The sequence below is a fragment of the Ictidomys tridecemlineatus genome, chromosome 5 (genome assembly GCF_052094955.1).
Source record: "Ictidomys tridecemlineatus isolate mIctTri1 chromosome 5, mIctTri1.hap1, whole genome shotgun sequence".
NCBI classification, from domain to species: domain Eukaryota; kingdom Metazoa; phylum Chordata; class Mammalia; order Rodentia; family Sciuridae; genus Ictidomys; species Ictidomys tridecemlineatus.
Window position 1 is genome coordinate 160,217,345 of NC_135481.1, and position 9,539 is coordinate 160,226,883.

Genomic DNA, 9,539 nt, shown 5'->3' on the forward strand with positions numbered 1-9,539 from the left:
GGAATAACATATATCAAGCTCTAAAAGAAAATGGATGCCAACTGAGAAATTTATATCCAGAAAAATTAAGCTTCATATTTTACATGAAATAAAAAGCCCTACATGATAACAGTTAAAAGAATTCACAACTGGAAAGCCTGCACTACAGAACATTCAGAGCAAAATATTCTACTAGGAGAAAGTGAAAAAACAACAATGAAAACCAGCAAAGGAAAGACCTATACTAAAGGAAAGGTCAATCAAAGGAGAAACTAAGTCAAGTTAAAAACCAAAAATAAAATAAAATGACCGGGAATACAAATCATATCTCAATAATAACCCTGAATGTTAATCCAAAGACATAGATTGGCAGATTATATTACAAAAAGAAAAAGGACTCAACAGTATGTTGTCTTTAAGAGACTCACTTCCTAAGAAAATACATCCACAGACTGAAGGTGAAATGTTGGGAGAAACATAGCACTCACATGGACTGCATAAACAAGCAAGGATTTCCATCCTCATGTCAGACAAAGCAGACTTCAAACCAAAGTTAGTCAGAAGGAATAAGAAGGACATTTCATACTGCTTAAGGCAATCATACACCAACAGGACATAACAATCATAAATATACTCTCAATAACAGAGCATCTACATAAAACTAAATTTCAAGAATCAAATAGACCACAACCCAATAATAATGAGTGACTTTAATACACCTCTCTCACCACTGAATAGATCTTCCAAACAAAGAAACTATAGAACTAAATAATATAATCAATGATTTAGACTTGACATACATGTGTAGAGCATTTAATCTATCATTAAGTGAATACACCTTCTTCTCAGCCACACATGGATTCTTCTCTAAAACCGGCCATATGTTATGCCACAAAGCCACTCCCAGCAAATACAACAAAATAGAAATACTGCCCCACATTCTATCAGATCATAATGAAATGAAATTGGAAATCAATGATAAAATAAAAAATAGAAGCTACTTCAATACCTGGAGACTAAATAATAGGCTATTGAATGAACAATGAATAGCAGAAGGACACTGTGAAAGTGCGAAGAGGAAAGTTCACTGCATTGAGCTCATTCATTAAAAGAACAAAAAGTCCACAAATAAATTACCTAACATTACATGTCAAAGCCGTAGAAAAAGAAGGATGAATCAATACCAAAAGTAGTAGAGACAGGAAATAATTAAAATCAGAGCTGAATTAAATGATATTGAAAGAAAAGAAATAATTGAAAAAATTGATAAAATGAAAAGTTGGTTCTCTGAAAAAGTAAACAAAATTGACAAACCCTTAGCCACAATAACAAAGAGAAGAAGAGAGAAAACTCAAATTATTAAAATTCATGATCAAAAAGGAAATATCACAATAGATATTATTGAAATATGGAAAATAATTAGAAATTATTTTGAAAAGTCATACTCCAATAAAATAGAAAATCTCAAGGGCATAGTCAAATTTCTAGAGACATATGATCTCCCCAAACTGAAGCAGGAGGACATACACAACTTAAACAGATCAATTTCAAGCAAGGAAATAGAAGACGTCATCAACAGCCTACCAACAAAGCAAAGCCCAGAACCAGACAGATTCTCAGCCGTGTTCTACAAGACATTCAAAGAAGAACTAACACCAACACTCCTCAAATTATTTCATGAACTAAAAAAGGAGGAAACCCTTCCAAACTCATTCTATGAAGTTAGTATCATATATCAAGAAAAGAAAACTTCAGACCAATATCCCTGATGAACATAAAGGCAAAAATTCTCAATAAAATTCTGGCAAATCACATATAAAACTTATTAAAAAGATAGTGCACCACATCAAGTGGGGTTCATCCTAGGGATGCAAGGTTAACTCAACCTATGGAAATCAATAAACATAATACATCACATCAATAGGTTAAAGACAAGAATCACATGGTTATATCAGTAGATGCAGAAAAAGCATTTGACAAAATACAGCACTTCTTCATGTTCAAAACACTAGAAACTAGGGATAGTAAGAACGTACCTCAACATTGTAAAAGCTATCTATGATAAGTCCAAGGCCAACATCATTGTAAGTGGAGAAAAATTGGAACAAGACAGGGATGCCCTCTTTCACCACTTCTATTCAACATACCAGACCCTTAAACTATACTACAGAGCAATAGTAACAAAAGCAGCACGGTATTAGAAACAAAATAGACATATAGACCAATGGTACAAAATAGAAGACACAGAGACAAACCCACATAAATATGCTTATCTCACACTTGACAAAAGTGCCAAGAACATACATTGGAGAAAAGAAAGCCTATTCAGCAAATGATGCTGGGAAAACTGGAAATCCATATGTAACAAAATGAAATTAGACCCCTATCTCTCACCTTGAATAAAACTTCAAAGAGTTACGCACTAGAACACAGACCCTTCACCAAATAGAAGAAGAAAAAGTAGACCTAAATCTTCATCATGTGGGCCTAGGACCTAACTTCCTTAGCAAGACTCCAAAAGAACAAGAAGTAAAATTAAGAATCAATAAATGAAATGAATTCAAACTAAAAAGTTTCTTCTCAGCAAAGGAAATAATCAATAACATGAAGAGAGAGCCTACAGAATGGGAGAAAATCTCTATGACACACACTTCAAATAGAGCACTAATCTCCAGGATATATAAAGCACTCAAAAAACTTAACACACACACACACACACACACACAAAGCCAATCAATAAATGGCCTAAGAACTGAACAGACACTTCACACAAGAAGAAATGCAATAGATAACAAACATGGAAAAGTGTTCATCATCTCTAACAATTAGAAAAATGCAAATCAAAACTACTCTTAAGATTTTATCTCACTCCAGTCAGAATGGCAATTATCAAGAATATAAACAATAAGTGTTAGGCAAGGATGTGGAGAGAAACGAACACTCTTTGATTGCTGGTGGGACTGCAAATTGGTGCAAACACTATATGAGGTTCCTTAGAAACCTTGGAATGGAACCATCATTTGACCCAGCTATCCACTCCTCAGTCTATACCCAAAGGACTTAAAAATAGTATACTACAAGGACACAGCCACATCAATGTTTATAGCAGCACAATTCACAATAGCTAAATTTTGGAACCAACCTAGATGTCCTTCAATAGATGAATGGATAGAAGAAACTGTGGGATATATACACAAGGGAATATTACTCAGCATTAAAAGAGAACAAAATCATGGCATTTTAAGGTAAATAGATGGAGTTGGAGAATATCATACTAGGTGAAGTGAGCCAATCCAAATAAACCAAAGTCTGAATATTGTCTCTGATAAGTGGATACTGATCCATTAGAGGGGGTGCATGTGAGGAATGGAGGAACTTTGGATAGCGCAAATAGGAGGGAGGGGGAGGGAGGGGGCATGGGAGTAGGAAAGATGGTGGAATGAGATGGACATCATTACCCTAGGTACATTTATGATGACACAAATGGTGTGACTCTACTTTGTGTACAACCAGAGAAATGAAAAATTATGCTCCATTTGTGAACTATGAATGAAAATGCATCTGCTCTCATTTATAACTAATTAGAACAAATAAATAAATAATATTTTAAAAAAGAAGAAAGAAGGAAACCAATTCCAAAAACCAAAGGCCAAATATTTTCTTTGATAAATGGATGCTGATCCATAGTGAGGCATGGGTAGGGAAGATTAAAGGAACTTTGGATTGTGCAGAGAGAAGTGCAGGGAGGGGTGGAGCTGTGGGGATGGGAAGAATGGTGGAATGAGACAGACATCATTACCCTATACGTACGTGTATGATTATACTACTGGTGTGACTGCACCGTGTACAGCCAGAGGAATGAGAAGTCGTGCTCCATTTGTATACGTGTCAAAAGGCATTCTACTGTCATCTATAACTAATTAGCACCAATTAAAAAAATAGAAGGGAGACCAGTAGAATAGAAGAAGGGGATCCAGGGGAGGGAGAGGAGGGAAAGGGGAAGTACTGGGGGATGAAATTGATTAAAATTATACTATTTATTGAGTGTACATATGAATATATTATAACAAATCAAAAAAAAGAAAAAGAAGAATAAAGCATGTTATGGGTTAAATCATATCTTGTAGACTATTTGTATAGGTTCTAATTCCACACATCAGAAGAAGGACACTTTTTTCGTAACTGGAAATACTATGATGTAATTACCTAAGATGGGTCATAAGGAAGTAGGGCAAGCTGTTGTTTCAGTGGGACTGGTGTCCTTATAAGGAGAGGAGGGCAGGTGGCTGGTTCAGTGGGACTTGTGACCTTATAAGGAGAGAAGGGCAAGCTTCTGATTCACTGTGCCTTTATCTACTAATGATTTTCTTCTCCCCTCTCTAATTGATTTTTCACATGAAATATTTGAATTTCTATCCCTTTCATTTTAGGTATATCATACAGGTATTTCTGTGTTGTTGCCCTGGACATTCCCTTTAGGTGCGAACCTATAGCAGCATAGCTTCAGTACCAGAAAATGCTGTTCTTGGACATCTTTACCCATCCCCCCCCCCAAGTTACTGATATCACAGTGTAATATGTATGCATTATGTATAGGACTATATGAAGAAATTATGATGAAACTTTAGGCCTCCTTCTCATCCCCACAGGTGTTAATACTGTGCTCTATGGTATCTTAGGGAACACAGCATTTTGTTGCTCCATGTGAGTGAGGTGCTGCCATCCTTTTGACACCAGTTATTCCAAGTGAGAAGAATGAGGAACTGAATATCTTGATTGTACATAATGTCTTCAAAGCAAAAGGTTATTCCAGATTTGGGGGCTGAACATGAAAAGTACATTGAAGTTCTATACAAATATTAATTCCTAAACAAGTAAATATCAGTCTCCATAACCCACTAAAACAAACAAACAAACAAACAAAAAAGAGTTCTTCCTTATTCTTATTCTGCAAATGGAAGCCCTTTTGAAGGCCCAAAGGGAGATGACCACAGGGATTTATAGCCAGGCATGATTGGGCACTGACTTGCTCTGATGTCACAAGGAGCCATTAAGTGCAGGTGTATAAGAGAGTGGCACAGCTGGATTTTTGTCCACAGGCACAGGAAGCTCTTGTTTGTGACCTGTTGGACTCCCAGATCATTATAGTACATTTGGTGGTTGATGGTTGCTGGTTGGTTGTGGTGGCCTTTGGATATTGGTTCTTTGATTTGGGTTTATTGTTTTGTCTTGTGTTTTTGATTTAGGTTTGTTGTTTCGTCTGGGTTTTGTTGTTGTTGTTGTTTGTTCGTTTGTTTTTTGCTAGCATCCTTAGGTGATATTCCTGCTTAGGATGTATAGCCAGAGTAGTGAGACTGTAGTGTTCTAGGGACCTAGCTCCTGAAAGAAGGCAGAGGGACCAATATGAGGTCCTGAGGGACATTGGGAATGGCAGGTTTGGCCAGATAAAACTGGCGAGCCATCACCCCAAGCTAGTGTAGAACCTCCCAGTCCTCTCCAAACCGGTTATGATGAGGAGCTTGGAGCATCCCAATGTGATTAGTTATTTCAGTTTGTTGAGAACAATAAAAATATCTACATGGTGATGGAGCACGCAGGTGGGGAACAGCTACTGGATCATGTCCCGCAGGGTGGCATGCAGGAGAAAGAGGCCCACAGATGTTTCCAGCAGGTAGTATGTGCCATGGGCTCCTGCCATGACAAGGCAGTAGCACCTGAAGCCAGAGAACATCATGCTGGATGCCACAGGTCACATCAAATTTATCAACTTTTGCTACAGTACCACAGTCACACCTGGGCAGAAACTGCACGAGTTCTGGTGCACTCTCTCACACTTTGCCCCTGCAATTATCCTGAAACAAGCATACGAGGGACCCCGACTGGACATCTGGAGCCTAGGTGTCATTCTGTATTTAATGTTGACACAGAGGTACCCATTTAGGAATTGCTGAGGCAGAGTGTGCTCAGAACCTACTGCCATCCTCCCTGTGTTTCTGTGTCAGCACAAATACTCACCTGCCAAATACTGACTTGGACCCCAGGAAGCAGCCCACAGCCAAGCAGATCCTTCAGCACCCATGGCTGACACAGAGTGAGCACTATTTACCCCATGACTGTGGTGAGGCCCTCCCCAAACACCCAAACTCTGAAATACTAACAATAATGTTGGATATGGGTTATGATCTTCACAAGACCTGGGTGTCTCTGGCCAAGAGAAAGTTGAAAGTGGCCATGGCTGCCTACCTTATACTGGAGCACAAGAAAAGCCAGGGGTCAGGCTGCTTGTTCCAGGGGAAGCCTGTGCTTCCAAGGGCTAAGCCTCTCCCACGCCCCTTGGATCTTTCCAATTCCCCTGTCCTCCCAAGGAGGTGTCCCAGTGAGCCTGCCCTTCACCCCTTCCCCTTGCCCCATGAGCCTTCATTGCCTGAGGAGACCCAACAGTCATAGCAGCAGTGCATCAGAAAGGCCAGCCGGCCTGCTATCCATTTGTGCTACCAGACTACAAGGACCCCCACACCTGATTTAGCCTCCCAGACTGACTCTGGGCACCCTCAGGCCAACAAAAAGTTCTGGAAGCAGGTTACTGGGAGGATGGCTATCTATGTCCTACAACAATGCTGTTGCATGCCATGTGTCAGCAGTAAGGTGGCTCCAATGTAAGAGGAGAAACTTGCCAGATTCATAGAGTGTGGCTCCAATGAAGGGGAGAGGTGTCCAGAATAAACCAGTGCACAGCCAGAGAACCCGTGCTCTGGATCCTGACACCTTGCATGGGCATTGGTCATGCAGACTCTGAACAGCTGCAGGAGTAACATGTTCCAACTACCTGAGGTTCCTCTGCCCGTGTTTTAGCTGAGAGCACTTCTGTATCCACCTGGACATCAGGAGTCTCCTCTGCCGCCACCTGCAGAAGACATCAGAGACTGTTTCCCTGGGACACTCCCCCAATCCTGCTCCTCTGTCCTTTCTCTGATTGTTCTGAGATTTTTTTTAATAAATTGGTTTCAGACAAAAAAATATATAAATAAGTTTGAAGAAAATCACATTCATATGTAAGTATAAATTAAACATGGATGCATCTACCTGAGGTAACAATCTTGTATCAAGTGCTTGCTCTGTACCAGGCAGAAGGTTAAGCACTAGAGATAAAATGATAAACCATGGTCCTTTTCCCAAACTCACATTAACCTCATCTAATCATAACAAATATTTTCAACAAGCAAATATCAACCAACAATATACATACAAGCACTACTGATAGTTTTTAAAAACCGGGTCCCAGGACACAAAAAGCAAATAATCTGATCAGTCAAGGTCTGAAACAATTCGAATTGTAGGGAGGAGGGGTTATATGATAATCCAGGGTAATACATGATGAGTTCCAATGAGCACCCAGAAAGGTGCTACAGGGCTCTGGGGAGAAAGGGGACCTTGAGGGCTGGAGACAACCAGAATCACCCTGGTGAGATGCATTTTAAGCTTTCCCTGCTTCGGACACTTAGGCGTAGGAGGCAGCAAGCTGTCAAATTTGGAAAGAGGTGATGAGACTAGTGTGGCTAAAACAGAGGAGCTTGCTCAGAAGGTCAGTCAAGAGCCAAGTGTTATAATATTCCAAATGCCAGGCTGAATCTAAAGCTCTATTCATTATCAACATCACTTTGGAACTTGTGAGTAATGAGTTCTCCTTCATGCCAGGTGCTATTGATACAGAATCAAAAACTGAAAAATGTGTTCCCAATCCCCATGTAAGGTAAACCCTGAATATATGTTTAAAAGAATACTACCAATGTAAGTCACAGTCGGTCTTCTTTTAATATTCAACTTTCTTTTATAATAGTTGAATATTATAAAATCCTCTGGATTTCCCTGCCCTGTCTAGTTATATCAAAAGTCCAAAACATTCCAAGAGACTTGGAATTTTTCATCTCATTTTAGGAATCTTCCAAGATTGTCTTTGTCAGGTAAGTGACCATCAGTCTTAAATTCTTGATGTTTTCCTCTTTTAACTCACATTATCTGATGAGCTGAGAAAAAAAAACAGGTTTCAGAATTTGGGATGATCACCTATTTAGATTGTAAATTGTAAGCCTGGGGCGCCCTCTACAGGTTGAATTGAGTATGTCCAAGTAAGAATCTTGGACTGTTTTTAATCTGGGATTCAGAAAGGAATTATCTGGACAGCTTCAAATACTCAAATGCTGCTCAGCTGCACACTTACAGCCTGAGATTTAATTGCTCTTTAGTGTGGCTTTAAATTCAGAGCTTTTAAATGATTTCCTGTACTTACAACAATTCCTGAAAGCAGCTAGTGTTGATCCTCCATTCCAGTTCTTTTCCAGTTGCTTTGACTGTCTTTTGCATTTCTGTATGATTTTAGAACCAGTTATCAATTTTGCTTTGAAAAATGTTTGATGGGGTTTTAACTGGGATTGAATTGCTCCTGTGTTTCTGTTTGGGCAAAATGAACAAAACACAGTTGAGTCTTCTGACCCATAAAAAAAATAGTTTGTCTCCTTTTATTTAGATCTTTCATTTCTCCCAGAAATGCTTTGCATTTTTCAATTTACAGATCTTGGAAGAACTAGACCCCTCACATGAACAAGTTGAAGCCAATGTAAAGATTTAGGAAAGCAGGGCAGTCTCTTTAAGAGTTAAATGTACATCTATTGATGTACATTTCAAATCCTACATGTCCATGAATATTCCTAGTATCTTTGGAGAGTGGAAATATATCAGTTGCTAGATTGTGTCTTCCATTGTTTTCCTTCCTGTATTGGTTCAAATATGAGGCTCACCAAAAGCTCATGTGTGGGACAATGCAAGAAAGTTTAGAAATGAAATGATTGGGTTCTGATAGCCTTACCCTAATCAGTGCATTAATCCACTGATAGGGATTAACTGGGTGATAACTGCAGTGTGTGGGTGGAGGAGGTAGGTCACTCGCATATGCCTTTGAGGTATATATTTTATCCCTGTTGAGCAAAGCATGGTGTCTCTTTGCTTCTTCATTGCAATGTCCTGAGCCACTTTCCTTCACCACATTCTTCCACCATGATGTTTTGCCATCCCCTCGGGCCCAGAACAATGGAGTTGGCTGCCTATGGACTGAGATCTCTGAAACCATGAGTAATAAATAAATTTTCCTCCTTTAAAGTTGCTCTTTTCAGGTCCTTTTTGGTGATGAAAAAGCTGACAAAAACACTTCCCTCCATTGTCACCTTCAAACAACCAATTTTGTGAAAGTTCTTGACTGGAGATCTGCTCGTGAGGAATCCAAATTTAAGAGAAACTGCAAATCCAAAATAATAAGGAGACAGGGAAAATGATCATCGTGTATTAGCTTTTGTGTACGTATGCTCCCATTTTCTGTTGCTAATAACACAACACCATAGACTGAGTCAATTATAAAGAAAAGGGGTTTATTTTGGCTCATGGTTCTGGAAGTTCAAGGAAAAGGGGACAAAAATGGTGATGGTCTTCTTGCTGGAAGAGTCCCAGGGTGGTGTCCGGCATCAAGAAGCAATATGTCTGTGTATGCATATCTCTTCTGGTTTCTCTCC